Consider the following 13028-nt stretch of genomic DNA (forward strand, 5'->3'; position numbering starts at 1 on the left):
CGCATTGATGGTGCAAAACTACTGGTGTCTTCACAAATCAGGGTAGTGGCACCGAACTGTACTAATAGCCTTCATTACCGCACTAATGGTAAAAAAACAAAAACAAAAACAAAAACACAAAAACTTTTAATTAAAACAATGCAGTGTCATTTAAGAATGGTCTTGATGGAGCAATGCATATTACTAAATTTATTAAAATCTCAACCCTTGAGCACATATCTTTTTAATATTTTATATAACAAAATGGGAAAGGCACATAAAACCCTTCCACTGCAAACCAGAGCCTGGTGGTTGTCTAAGGGAGAGCACGTGTGCAGCCGCAAGCTGAACTGGCTGGTTTGGGTTTTTTGGGGTTTTTTTTTTGTTTTTGTTTTTTTCACGCAACACCATTTTCACTCGAGAAAGCAACTGACAAATTATGGTTATTTCAACTTGATTATTTGGTAGACATTTCCTTGACAATCAGTTAAGTGAGCCTGTCTCTTCAAGGAAAACAATGGACTATTTGTTGGGCCAATGATGAAAAAATTCCAGCTTTCAAAAGAAATTTAGAATTTTGGAAAACTTATTATCACCCTGAGACAGCTTCTCAATATTTAAGGACTTTTCTGATGTGACGAATGGTGATGTTAACAAATGTGACTTGGGGATATTGGCTCATGTATAATGTGCCAACATTTATAAGACCTGCATTTACTCAGTGAATCAGTGTTTTCCAAATCGCTAATGCATGATGTTACAAAATCACACATGGGTAAAAGATGAATTCTAAATGCAAGGCAGACAATGGATTTTAATTTCACAGTATGAAAAGTTTATAGATAAGGTTTTCAATTTCACAATGCAACAAACCTTTAAGGAATTACCTCTTGTAGAATTTTGGTATAGTACCAAAAAAGACACCCTTTAAAAGCTATCGGGGCACCTGGGTGGCTCAGTTAAGTGTCCAACCTCAGTTAAGTGTGAAACCTCTTGGTTTCGGCTCAGGTCATGATCTCGCAGTTGGTGAGACTGAGCTCTGTGTGGGGCTCTGCACTGACAGCATGGAACCTGCTTGGGATTCTCACTCTTCTTCTCTCTCTGCCCCTCCCCCATGCGTGCTCTCTCTCTCACTCTCAAAATAAATAAAATAAACTTCAAAAAAGATCTATCAAAATACTCCTCCCTTTTCTAATTACATATTGATGTGAAGCAGATTTTCTTCATGTACTTTAACCAGAACAATTTGCAACAGATTGAATACAGAAGCAGATATGAAAATCCAGCTGTCTTCTATTAAACCAGACTTAAAGGGACTTGCAAATTAAAAATAAAGGGGGGAAAAAGCCATTTTTCTCACCATCTTTTTGTTTTGGAAAACATAGTTGTTTTTTTGTGGTTTTTTTGGGACTATTAGTACTTTTTAAAACATAATTATTTTTTAACTTGTTAAAACATGTAATTTTATTTTTATGATTTATTTTATTAATTTAAATTAAATTACATTTAATTTCTAATTTGTCAAATATCAATAGATTAAACCTCCATTAAAAAGATCCTTTAGGATCCTCAGTAATTTTTAGAAGTGTAAAGGGTCCTAAGACCAGAGTTTGAGACCTGCTGGTCCAAACCACCCAGAGAGATCCCATCCTCCTTGCCCCTAAGATTGATTCATGGGCGGCCATCAGAACCAGACTGATCCAGTCAGAGAAAACCTTAGGTATTTATTGGATGGTGGGAGAGAGATGCTCTCATCTCCTGCTAGACAGGAGTCAGGCAATAAGTAGCCTTAGTAGCCGCTGATAAGGCAGCCATTTTAGGCAACAAGAAGAATTTACCTTAGAAGAGAATCATGCTGAGGGAAGCAAAGACAGAGGCTAGAAAGAAACCATTGCCTTTATGACATTTTTGAGCTACTAGATCAAACCAGCCCTGCAGCCCATCCTACCTGTATATGCTCCAGTTTAATGAGCCAGTGAAGTCTCCAGTGGGTTAAACTAGCCAGACTCAGGTGCCCCCTTGATGCATTGTATACCTGTTTATGAATATTTTTACCTAAATAGATGCCCAGGGCCTCAAGGTAGCATACTTTCTAGGGTTTATTCATTCATGAATAAACTTTTTCATCATGTCATCAGTACAGGTTAGTGAAGGCAGAGCAGGGTCTGGGGGAAAAGGGACCTGACACAGACAAGTGGGGTCAAAAGTGCCAACAATACTTTGGAGAGCGATGAGGAACAGAGGCATCTGATCTTGAACAGCAAAGTGGTAGCAGGTTTTAACTTTCTTTTGCTTTTATGCATTTCTCAAATTGGACAACACAAGCATGTATTGCTCTTCTTTGAAGGAAAAAATAGAACGATATTATTTTTAATAGCCCTTGAATAGGGGCACAGGCTCAGAGAGCAGGTTGGCACCAGGATATGGCAAGAGAAGTCTTGGGCTAAAATTGGGCTAGCAGGGAAGGAAGATCAGGGAGGCAGATGGGCCCGGAAAACAAACTTCCTTTCATTTACAGTTTTGCCAACAGCCAACCTCAAAGATTCAAGGGGATGAGCAAGAATCTCCAAGGGTTAAGGAATCATTAATTATGCCTCCGTCAAAGCCGTTGGAATATATTCAGCTCAGAGAGAGAGACTGAGAGAGACCAACACTAGATTTAGGTCAATACTAGAAAAGGCTTGAGAGATATCACATTAAGTGAAAACAAAAAAGGGGACACAGATTGCATGCAAACTTCTATTATGCGGCCAAAAAAAAAAAAAAAGGCGAGAAGAGCGCTTGGAAAAAGAAAACAGTTGTGGCATTAAGGTAGCAGGATCATGAGTAATCTTTTTTTCCTTTGTAAGAGATGTCCTTTCATGTTGTTATAATGTTGTTTTTTACAATAAATAAAACTGAAGGGAGTCATTGGTTCAAATTACTGAGGTCTCAGAGGCTTTTCCAGATGGCCTGTTTCTTTTCGCCTGCCAAATGGCTCTCATCTGACACCAAGACAGGAGCTGTGCCTTCCCTAGGGCCTGGCATCTTCGAAGCTGTTAGGGGTGATGCCGATGTGACTATTTTGTAGGTGGCCAGAAGGAAAGGAGAGAGGGCAGTTGTAGCAGCCAAGACTGAGGCTGTGTGTGAGGCAGGGGCCAGGGGGGTGGGGGTTAGGGATCCCTACTCCTCTACCATCGGCTGGTTTGGGGGGGTTCCCTCCCAAGTATTGTCTTTGTATTTTTCTCTTGGTGAACTTCACCTGCTGTTTGGCTCCCATCCTCTTCCTTCTGAGACGTTGTCCCTCCCTCAGTCCCCAGGGGCTGGAGCGCAGCTGCGGCCAACAGAATACAGACCAGCTGCTGCCCTAAAGCACAAAGGAAGTCAATCCCTTGAGGTTTTTCTAGGAATGTTTCCTGTGAGCAAACACGGGAAAAGCAGGAGTAAAACAAACAAGGGAAACATCAGGGGAAGGCTGTCTGTTGACAGGGTGGCTTAGGTTGAGGAAACAGTTCCACACAGACACATATTCAGGCACATGTGCAGGCTCTCGTTCCATCCTTCCTTCGCCCATATATTCATTGCACAAACATGTGCCAAAGGCCTATTATGTGCCAGGTATTGTGTGAAGTGCTGTACAAAAATGATTTCATTTTATCTTCATAACAGCCCTTTGAGGTAGGGTCTTCTTACCCCCATATCTTACATAAGGAAGTTGAGGCTTGTAGAAACTTAGGGAAATGAAAAAGTCAAAGTTCACATGGCTAAGAAGTAGCAAAGCTGGGATTGAACCCTGGCCATCAGACGCTGGAGTTGACCTAAGAAACGGTCCTTTCTCTGAAGGTCAAATGGTCTAACTGGAGAGAAAGACACTTTAAAACAGATGAACAAGCAAAACCAGTAACACAAGGAGATATAACAGAAGGACTATTAAGAGTCATGAGAGCATGGAGGGCGGGGGTGAGGAGGAGGGCCACCGGCTGGACCGGCCTCAGAGCTCAAGGACACATCTTGGAGGGGTGAAAATTGAATTTGGCTTTGAAATATAAGGTGGGTATATTAGTTTAGGACTGTGTTCATTTTCTACTGCTGTGTAAAAACTTACCACAAATTTAGCAGATTAAAACAACTCAAATTGTCTCACAGTTTAAGTCCAGTTACTGTGTAACTGAATTCTCTGCTCAGGGTCTCACGTGACGGAAATCAAGTTGTGGGCCAGGGCTGTGGTTCTCAAGTGGGCTCAGAGTGTTCACTCAAGCTCACCGGTTTGTGGCAGAATTTCTTTCCTTGCAGTTACAGGATTGAGGTCCTTGGGGTTTTTTTACAAGCTGTTGGCCCCAAATCACCACCCTCAGCTCCTAGGGGCTGCCCATGGTTTCTTGCCATGTGGCCCCGTAGAAAGTTCTTAACACAGATATTTGCTTTCTTCCAGGCCAGCCAGAGCACGGCTGTATGACTTTCTCTTCTACTACCGATAGACAAAACTTTCTGCTTTCCAAAACCTCATGTGATTAAGTCAGACCCACTCACCCAGATAATTTCCTTATTTTAAGATCAACTGGCTTAGGACATTAATTACATCTGAAAAATGTCTTCACAGCAACATTAGCTTAGTGTTCAATTGAATATAGTGTTCAAGTAGCATCCATCAGAGGCTAGTGATTTGGGGAACCATCTTGGAATTCTGCCTACCATAATAAGATTTAGCAAATGGGGAAGGTGAGGAAGATCAGTCTAGAAAGAGGTAACAGGATGAGCGAGGATTCTGGGAGACTGTTGGAAAATGATAGGAAAGTGAGCGCCATGTTTGCAACAACATGGAAGGGTGGATTCTGGCAAAATCTGCCAAGTCAAAAATCCCTGAGACGCTGGGGAAACTATTAAAAGCATGTTTTACATCAAGGCTGAGATGGCAGGAATGGGAGGACATCCCTCAGAGGCAGAAGCAATGAGAGAGTGGGAATCCAGAGAAGTGAGTCAGAGCCAGACTTTACCTTGGAGTCCCCATTAATTCTGGCCAAATGGGCCACAGAGATAGCAGACAAAGTTAGACTGAAGCAAGACGTCAGAGTACATTGGAAATCCTTATGAATACTCAGAACCTTCAAGTGATGGAAATTTTAGTGGATGTTGTCAGATCTTGCTCCCTAAGGAAAGAGTGGCATATGTGCCATAGACTTGTTACTCGCCTGAAGATATCTGATTTTAGTTCAGGGTGAAGCCGAAAGAAAAACAAAAGTTCCCCCTGAGAATTTCTGACCAAAAGCCTGTCCTTATGCCAATTTGGGGCTAGAATTCATACCACCTTTGTGACCAACATCCTTTTAAAAGGGTCTTGGGTTGGTAGTTCTCTTAGGCATCTATAAGCAGCAGATCACTTCCAGCTTAGACCTGAATCTAAGCCTAAGACAGTTACCACAAAGTTCCAAGGAATTTGAGTTTGTAATTTTTTTTTTTTTTGAGAGAGAGCGAGCAAGCAAGTGCCCGAGTGGGGGAGAGGGGCACAAAGAGAGAGAGAATCTTAAGCAGGCTCCATGCTCAGCACGGAGCCCAACATAAGGCTCGATCCCACAACACTGGGGTCCTCGTGACCTGAGCTGAAATCAAGAGTCAGATGCTCAACTGACTGAGCCGCCCAGGCACCCCTGAGTTTGCAATTTACATCTGCTTTCTAAGGCCTTCTTCATCTCTTTTGTTGAGTTCTTCAGCCCTAGAACTTCTGCGTAGTTCTTTTTTTTTTTTTTTTTTTTTATAATCTCAAACTATTTGGTAAAGAACTCCTTCTGTTTATTCATTGTATCTCTGATTTCCCTGAAATACCTTTCTGAGTTTTCTTGTATTCATCGATTTTCTTCATAATAGATGTTTTGAGTTCTTTCTCAGTTTGCAATATCCCATGCCATTGAGTTCAGTTGCTGGAGAATTATCATTTTCTTTGCATGATGCCATATTATTGTGATTTTTCAGCATTTGATGAAATGAGTTTGCAACTTAAAATACCACATGTAGAAACAAGCCACTATTCATAAGTCAGCAGAAAAAATGAAATAAGGACTCAGACCCATCACACCGGCAAAGTAGAATTTGAAGATTCAAAATACCAAGTAAGTTTGTCCAATGTTTACAGAAATAAAAGGAGGTATTGAAAGTACTAAGAGCTAAAAGAAGTAGATTATTGATAATAATAACTCAGAAACAGGTAACACAATGAGAGAGAAGTAAAGATATAATGAGCATCAATTGAAAGATGGATACAAAGAAATTAGTCAAAATACAGCACCAAGATAAAAAAGTTCTATCTAGAAAAACTAAATAAGATTAAGAGACTGGTGGACAGAATGGTAAATCAAAGGTCTAGCACATGCCTAGTCAGATTTCCAGAAAGAAAGAAAAAATCGGGGAGATGATATAGGGGCAATCACTGAAGAGATGATGGCTAAAAAATGTTCAGAATTGATGAAAAACATAGTCCCACAATTCAGGAACCCCGACATACGATAAGCAGGAACATTAACAGAAATCCGAGATGCATTACAGTGAAGCTGCAGAATGCTAGAGACAAAAAGAAAATCTCCTAAGCAGTCAGAGAGAAAAGACAGATTCTTTATAGAGAGATAGCAATGATGCTGAAAGTCGCCAGAAGACAGGGGAAGCATATCTGCAAAGTTCTGGGGGAAAGTAACTGTTCACCTAGAAGTATATAATCTTGCAAGAACAGAGGCACAATAAAAGCATTTTCTGACAACAGAAATTGATGGACATCCCCTACATAATGGAATTCCTGAGGGATGTACATTGAATAAAAGGCAAATGATCTTGGAAGATCTCAGATGCTGGAAGGAGAGTAGGAATCAAAGACACGAGTGAAAGAGTTAAAAGTGAAACTTGATTCTGAGAAAACAACCACCTGAATACATAAAACCATGAGAATCATTCATGTGTACCCTATGATTGGGAGAAAAATGTGTGTAGAGGAGCAATGGGAAATTAGATTGGGACCAGAGTTTGTAAGATTTGCCAGCCAAAAGTGTTTGGACTTTATTCTTCTAGCAGGAGGAAGATATGAAGGGTTTTTTTTTTTTTTTTAATTAAAGGATAAGATGGGATGCCTGGGGGCAGGACCAAGCAGGTGAGACAGATGTGTGAGGGAGGCTGGGTGTGAGACATAAGAAGTCTATGGGAACTATGCAGCTGGAAAGTCCTATCTAAAGGGGACAGTCACTGCTCAGCTCTTTCCCACTGCTGCCATGTGGGAATCGAGCAGCCTGTGTTGCTAGATCGTTAGAGTCTTCCAGAGCAGCTAGAAATCTGGGGGTTGGGTTAGTTTTGTATTTCTACGTTTTTAAAATTTAGCTACAAATTCGTTTTTTTTGTTCTTTAGAAAATTGCCTCACAAAATGTATGGTGACACAAAACTTCCACATGGAGGGCCTGAGGGTTTGTGACGTCTGGACTGATAAAAGTGATGATGTGGAAACACTAATACCAAAGCATGTGCAAGGTCAACTTGAGAAGTTGGTCCCAGCTCTGCCGCCTCTTCAAAAGTTATCCTGTCCTGTCAGGTTTGGTTTTGTTTCTTTACTCAGGGATGCTCTCATATTACCAATGAGGCTGTGAAGTTTTTACAGGTGGGGACCTTATCTTCTCTGAACATGCCACAAGATAGAGCACATGGCCTGGCTTTCAGAGGGTAGGGTAAACAACGTGGTAAGAAATTAGCGTCCTTCTTCCCGCTCCCCCAAATCTCATTCTCAAAAGAATCAGAAGTATCGTTCCTCCCTGCACCCCCTCAGGATTGCTGTACCCTAGGGATTTGGGTTTCCCTTGCCCAACCTGGAGTGGATGGCCTCCTAGAAAAGCTGAGACCTTTACCCGGTTCCCCTAAAATGCCCTAGGAGGTAAAGAGCCTTCTAAAGAAATGCCTGAAGATGGCCATGTACTGACCACTAAATGCCACAGCTGGGCAGGAAACTAGAGGTCCTGTGGTCAAGCCCATGGCTGGCCTGAATGTGATGAGGGCATCTCTGTGAGCCCTGGAGCCTTGGAGTCTAGAACCAGACATAAAGCTAAATGGTAACAACAGCACCAACATGGGCAGAGGAGGAGGCCCTTGACCTATTTTCCTATACCATATAAGGTCTAGAGTTCTTCTACTATCACCTGGAAGGAGGAGGGAAATTCCAACAGTGGCTAATGTCAATCATCTGGTCAACCAGACAAATCAGATTTAGAAAATAGGGCTCTATTATTGCCAGTCCAATGGGCATCTGTGAAATGTTTATCGATGGCAGGAGCTCTACCAAGAATGGAAGGAAGTTGAGGGAGGTAGGAGAAGGGAGTTGGTGGAAATGGGAGAAGTGACCAAGCCTTTGATCATTAGAAACGCGTCACCTCTGCTTATCCCAAAGTGACACGCATCCTTTATGACCATTTCCCTAGAGTCAACAAGGAAAAATCATAGCTTTTCCCTTTTATATACACTTAAAATAATATTTTTTTTACTAAAGTATAAGAGACCTAGCAAAAAGTTCCAAAATCGTAAATGCAAAACTCAATGAATTATCTCTAAATGAACATACCATGTCAAAAACGGGTCAAGAAATGGAACATTGCTGACCTTCCCGAAGCCTGCCTTGTGGTTCCTTCTGGTCACTACCCGAACCTTCCTTCTGTGATGGTAGCCACTCTTCTGACCTCCACCCCTTAGATTTGTTTAGCTAGTCTTGGAACTTTACATAAAAGAAATCTACAGTACGGATTCTTTGTATCTGGTTTCCTTCACTCACGTTGGGTTTGGGAACTTCATCTATCTTGCTGCATGAGGCTTAGATGTGTTCATTTTCATTGCTGCATAGTATGGAAATATCACAGTTTTTAAAATCCCCTTGATGGAGGGGTGCCTGGGTGGCTCAGTCGGTTGAGCATCTGACCCATGATTTCAGCTCAGGTCATGATCCCAGAGTGGTGAGAATCAGAATTTCCTGAAGTTCAGTTTCATGAATGCCATCTTTGTGATTTTTGCCATATTCCTGTACCACCCGTACTACCACTTAATATTTTTCTTTCAACTGTCTAACTTGTAACTTTTAAAGGTCCGCTTTAGCCTTACTCTAAAAAAATGACAGCTGTGAACTCATAGCTTTGATGTGTGGCTACCTTGCTTTTGTTACGCATTAAAATATGCATATAACTCTTCAAATAAATTGGTCAGTTGGCTACCCATGTGAGATATTCTCTATTGCCTCCTCCTGCTCCTTTCCCAGCCCTGCTCTGTGTGGGAAGCTGACCTCCACACACTGCCTCAGCCGGCTCTCTTGCCCTCTGCCTTTGCGTGTGTCTGGCTGAGAGGCACTGGAGGGTGGCTAGAGGACAGGGTATTTCTCCCTATCCCAGCTGGCAGTTGGCTCCATTCTCTATCGAAGGCTACAGGTCTGGTCAGGCAGCCCTCTCTCACAGCCAATAGTCTTATCTCCTTGCCTCTCCAGATGTTTCAAATCCCTGGCATTTTACCAATCCTTGGTTCCTTTCCTTGTGCCTATCCCTTTATAAACGATCCCTTACTAAGCCTCCTTCAACTCCCCCCCCCCCCCCCATCATGGGGCCATGATGTTTCCTGCTAGGAGGGATGTGGTGTCAAATACCACCAATGGCAAGCATCCACTCCTGTTCTATACAGGTATTAGCTGAGACCCAGGAAGGGACTCACTTATCCAAGGTCCCCCCTACTGTGAGTGCCAGAGCTAGGAATGGTCTCCCTGGTTCAATGCATTTCTCACCGTGGATGCTACTCCTAGGGAAGAAACTAGTCAGGTCTAACAGTGTCCAAGTGTTCAATATTGTAAGTCCTCTTTCTAAGCCTCTCTCTCTTCCCTTCCCTGTCCTAATCCTTTTTTTTTTTTTTTTTTTTTTTTTTAATGGGCCCCGGATCTAACTGGATCACAGCTGGCTTATTTCCTGACATATGCCATGTATCAGCCCTCCCAAGGCCTGCATCTTTATTCAAACACACCTGCATTTCACTTCTCTCCTTCAGTCATGAATCCTTCCCAGGAGAGGCCCAAAGGCCTGACCCACACATCTCTTCCTCTGTGAGCCTGCTGTGTAAACTTTTCCCCTCTGTCCAGAAATGATCATGCTTCCCCTACTCTCCCCTAGCTCTACCTTAGCACTGGCCCAAGTGGTAACAAGTTGTGTGTGTGTTTCTTTGACCACACTGTGACCACTTCTCTGAATGATCATGTGGAACCCCTTTGTATCATCAGCACCCACCCCTGAGCCTGACTCGGATCAGCCCCTCACAGTGCTGTGTTGAATTAAATTGCATTCACTAGGCCATCAAGAACATTAAAGCATGAAAGGTGTTCCAGTGGGTCACAGATGAATTCCTGTCTCACTAATTTTTAATGGTTATTTATTTTCAAATGATATGCTGGAGATGTGGTCTGAGTTGAGGGTGGGGTCAGGGGTGGCTCTTCGCAGTCTCTTATTCTTCCCCTCTGAGGCATGCTGGAAAGGGATGAAGAAGTGGCCATCCAGTTTCATTATGGGTCATGGTTCTCCAGCGAAGGTCCTTAGGTAAGAGGCATTGGGCCTATATCCTGCTGAGTGGGTATGCATACGCTGTGTGCATGAGAGAGAATGGAAGGGGGCCCTCAGAGTGCTCTTTGAATCCCCAAAGGGGCCCAGCTCCAAAGAGCACTTTGGCCTTGAATGTAAAGGAGTTCTTGCTGATGTCCACGCCCGAGGTCAGGTTAAAGCCCCTATTAATTATAAATTGTCCCTTCTCCTGGGTCTTTCCTCTCTGCGTGGATCTCCCATGGAGGCTTTAGGGAGGGTAGCTTTGGCTTCAAGAGGCAGCTTATCTTGGATCTAGGAGTTCAAATCCAGAGTTATGGCCACGTCCTTGTTTCTTTCAGACATAGTTCCTATGAGCATCTTCCCAGGGCCTGAGCTTGCAAGGCAGGTCTATTGTGGAGAGCATCCAGCTCCTATACCAAGAAGGGCCTCCATGTTTACCACTGACCATGGGCTCACCGATAAGTGAGTCAACTCCCAGCTTTGAGCACCTCAGCGACCTTGAACCATGAGCTAGGGTTGGCACATGTTGTCAGGACAGACTTCCTCAAAGGGGCCAAGCTCTTACACAGCGATCTTCCCTCTTGCAGGGAAATCTGGAGGTTGTACTGATCATAGAGCTGGTTCTCCAGGGGAGCAAAGAATCAGGATGGAGGGCTGGGTTTGGGATTGATGGGTACTACCCATCAGCCTGGTGTTTGTTGCACACTATTCTCTTCTCCTCTTTATTCTGTCTCACACAGAGCTGAGGGAAGAGGCCTTGACAATGGGTAGAAGTTAGGGGATCCTGATTATGGCTTCAACCCTAGCCAGTGGTTGTATACCCAAAGGAGCTTCCTGGTTCTTGTTCTCTCAGGCCATCTGGATACCCTCCCCTCTGCACATTACCCTGGCATACTGCCCACACCTGGGCTGTCACAGCCCCCACCCCACCATGCACACCCAGGAAGGGGCCCCAAACCGGACATTGGGAGCCCTGAGTGCAACTTTCACTTCTGCCAACAACAAGCACCCATGTATTCTTGGGCAAGTCCCTTCACCTCTCTGTAAGAGAGATATAATAATCCTGTAAGGCCCTCAAGTGTTACTTGGAGGATTAAGATAATGGGTAAGAAGGTCTTCAACGGATTCTGAAGTGCGATTAGCATTTATTATTATTTATTATTATTAACCTGTTCCTTCCTTGGGGCCCTGCTAAGTGAACCAAAGTATGAATGGTTAGTAATGAACTTTTAGCTTCTCTTTCCAGACAACTATTTGCACTTGTAACCAAGATGCTGCATGCCTACATTCAGAGAAAAGAGTAGGGAATAAATCCCAAGTTCGCAGGCATGCAAGAGAAGAGCATCCTCTGAGCAGGATGTCCTGCTTCCTTTACCAGATACTTTACTGGCATCACCAACTCCCCTCACGAGAGGTTGGACATTGTCATCTACGTCAGGGAAGTCTTTGTGCAGAAGGCTGAAGGGAGAAGAATTTCCAAAGACAAACACTTGCTGGGAAAACCAACTTCCCAAACTTCCTTCGTTTGTCAGTCGCTTGGTACCCAGTTGATGCGTCCATGAGACTGTTTTCAGCTGAAAACACCACAGCATTGGGAAAGGGAAAGAAATCTTTGCCAAATTCCCATGTTATGCTGCTTAAGGAGGAGAAACGTGCCAAAAAGCTTCCTAACGTTTGAAGGCCCCTGTCCTGTTTAAGGTGTTTGTTTTCATCCGGATAGGTTGGTGGCTGCTTTCTTTCTCTCTTGCTCAACTCTTCCTCCTGCGTTCCATCAGAGTTCTTGTTTCCCATCCAAAGGGCTCCACCCCTTTTCTAGCAATTTCCGTTTTCTAACCCTCCATCTCCCCCTCCTCCAGTGCATACGGACACGGGTTCATCTGAGAGTTTCCCAATTGGTCTTGGTGCGACCTTCCATCACCTCTCACAGTGTCTGGCTCCTGAATGAATTCTTCCTTCAGTCTAACTCAGTTCTAGACGTCACTCTCCTGTTTCCAGACTCTCCTCAGACTCCTCATTATCTACCAAATTAACTTCCATCCCCTACAGCTGGCCTTGGTTAGCTCCCTCGTTCCCATTCTCCTCAGTGCCTTTCTCAAACACCTGTTGGGCCCAGACAGCCTTTTTGAGCCTCCTCTATTTTTCCCTGATCTCTTCCTGCCCTACTCCCTGGCCCCGTGCCCTACTCACACCACTCTTCAAAACCTCTCCATAGCCTGTCTCTGCACATTTGTTATACCGTTCCTTCCACCCAGAGTTCTTTAATTTACTCTTCACAGGCACCGCCCCTAACAGCCCATCTCAGTGGCACTTCCTCATTAGCCAAGCAAGCATGTGCTCATATGGTAGGGGTTCTGGGCAGGCTGTTTACCAAGGGACCCTCAAGCTGCTGGCCATGTCTTTAGATTTTTCCTCTTGGGCTACTCAGACTCCCCAGAGAGGAATCTTCCAGGCTCTTGCCTGGAGGGTGGGGTCAGGCTGCTAGTGTGTTTAAG

General features: G+C 43.7%; 1 long non-coding RNA gene across 6 annotated transcripts in view; it reads left to right on the plus strand.

Annotated features, from left to right (window-relative positions):
• Positions 1 to 13028, plus strand: part of LOC106978129 (uncharacterized) — a 30444-nt gene that overhangs the window by 1989 nt on the left and 15427 nt on the right. For all 6 annotated transcript variants that reach the window (XR_008289443.1, XR_008289444.1, XR_001430748.3 and 3 more), the window contains exons 3-4: positions 5926 to 6062; positions 7340 to 7520. This is a non-coding gene — a long non-coding RNA (uncharacterized LOC106978129). The remainder of the gene's footprint in view (positions 1 to 5925; positions 6063 to 7339; positions 7521 to 13028) is intronic.

The sequence above is a fragment of the Acinonyx jubatus genome, chromosome A3 (assembly GCF_027475565.1).
Source record: "Acinonyx jubatus isolate Ajub_Pintada_27869175 chromosome A3, VMU_Ajub_asm_v1.0, whole genome shotgun sequence".
NCBI classification, from domain to species: Eukaryota; Metazoa; Chordata; class Mammalia; order Carnivora; family Felidae; genus Acinonyx; species Acinonyx jubatus.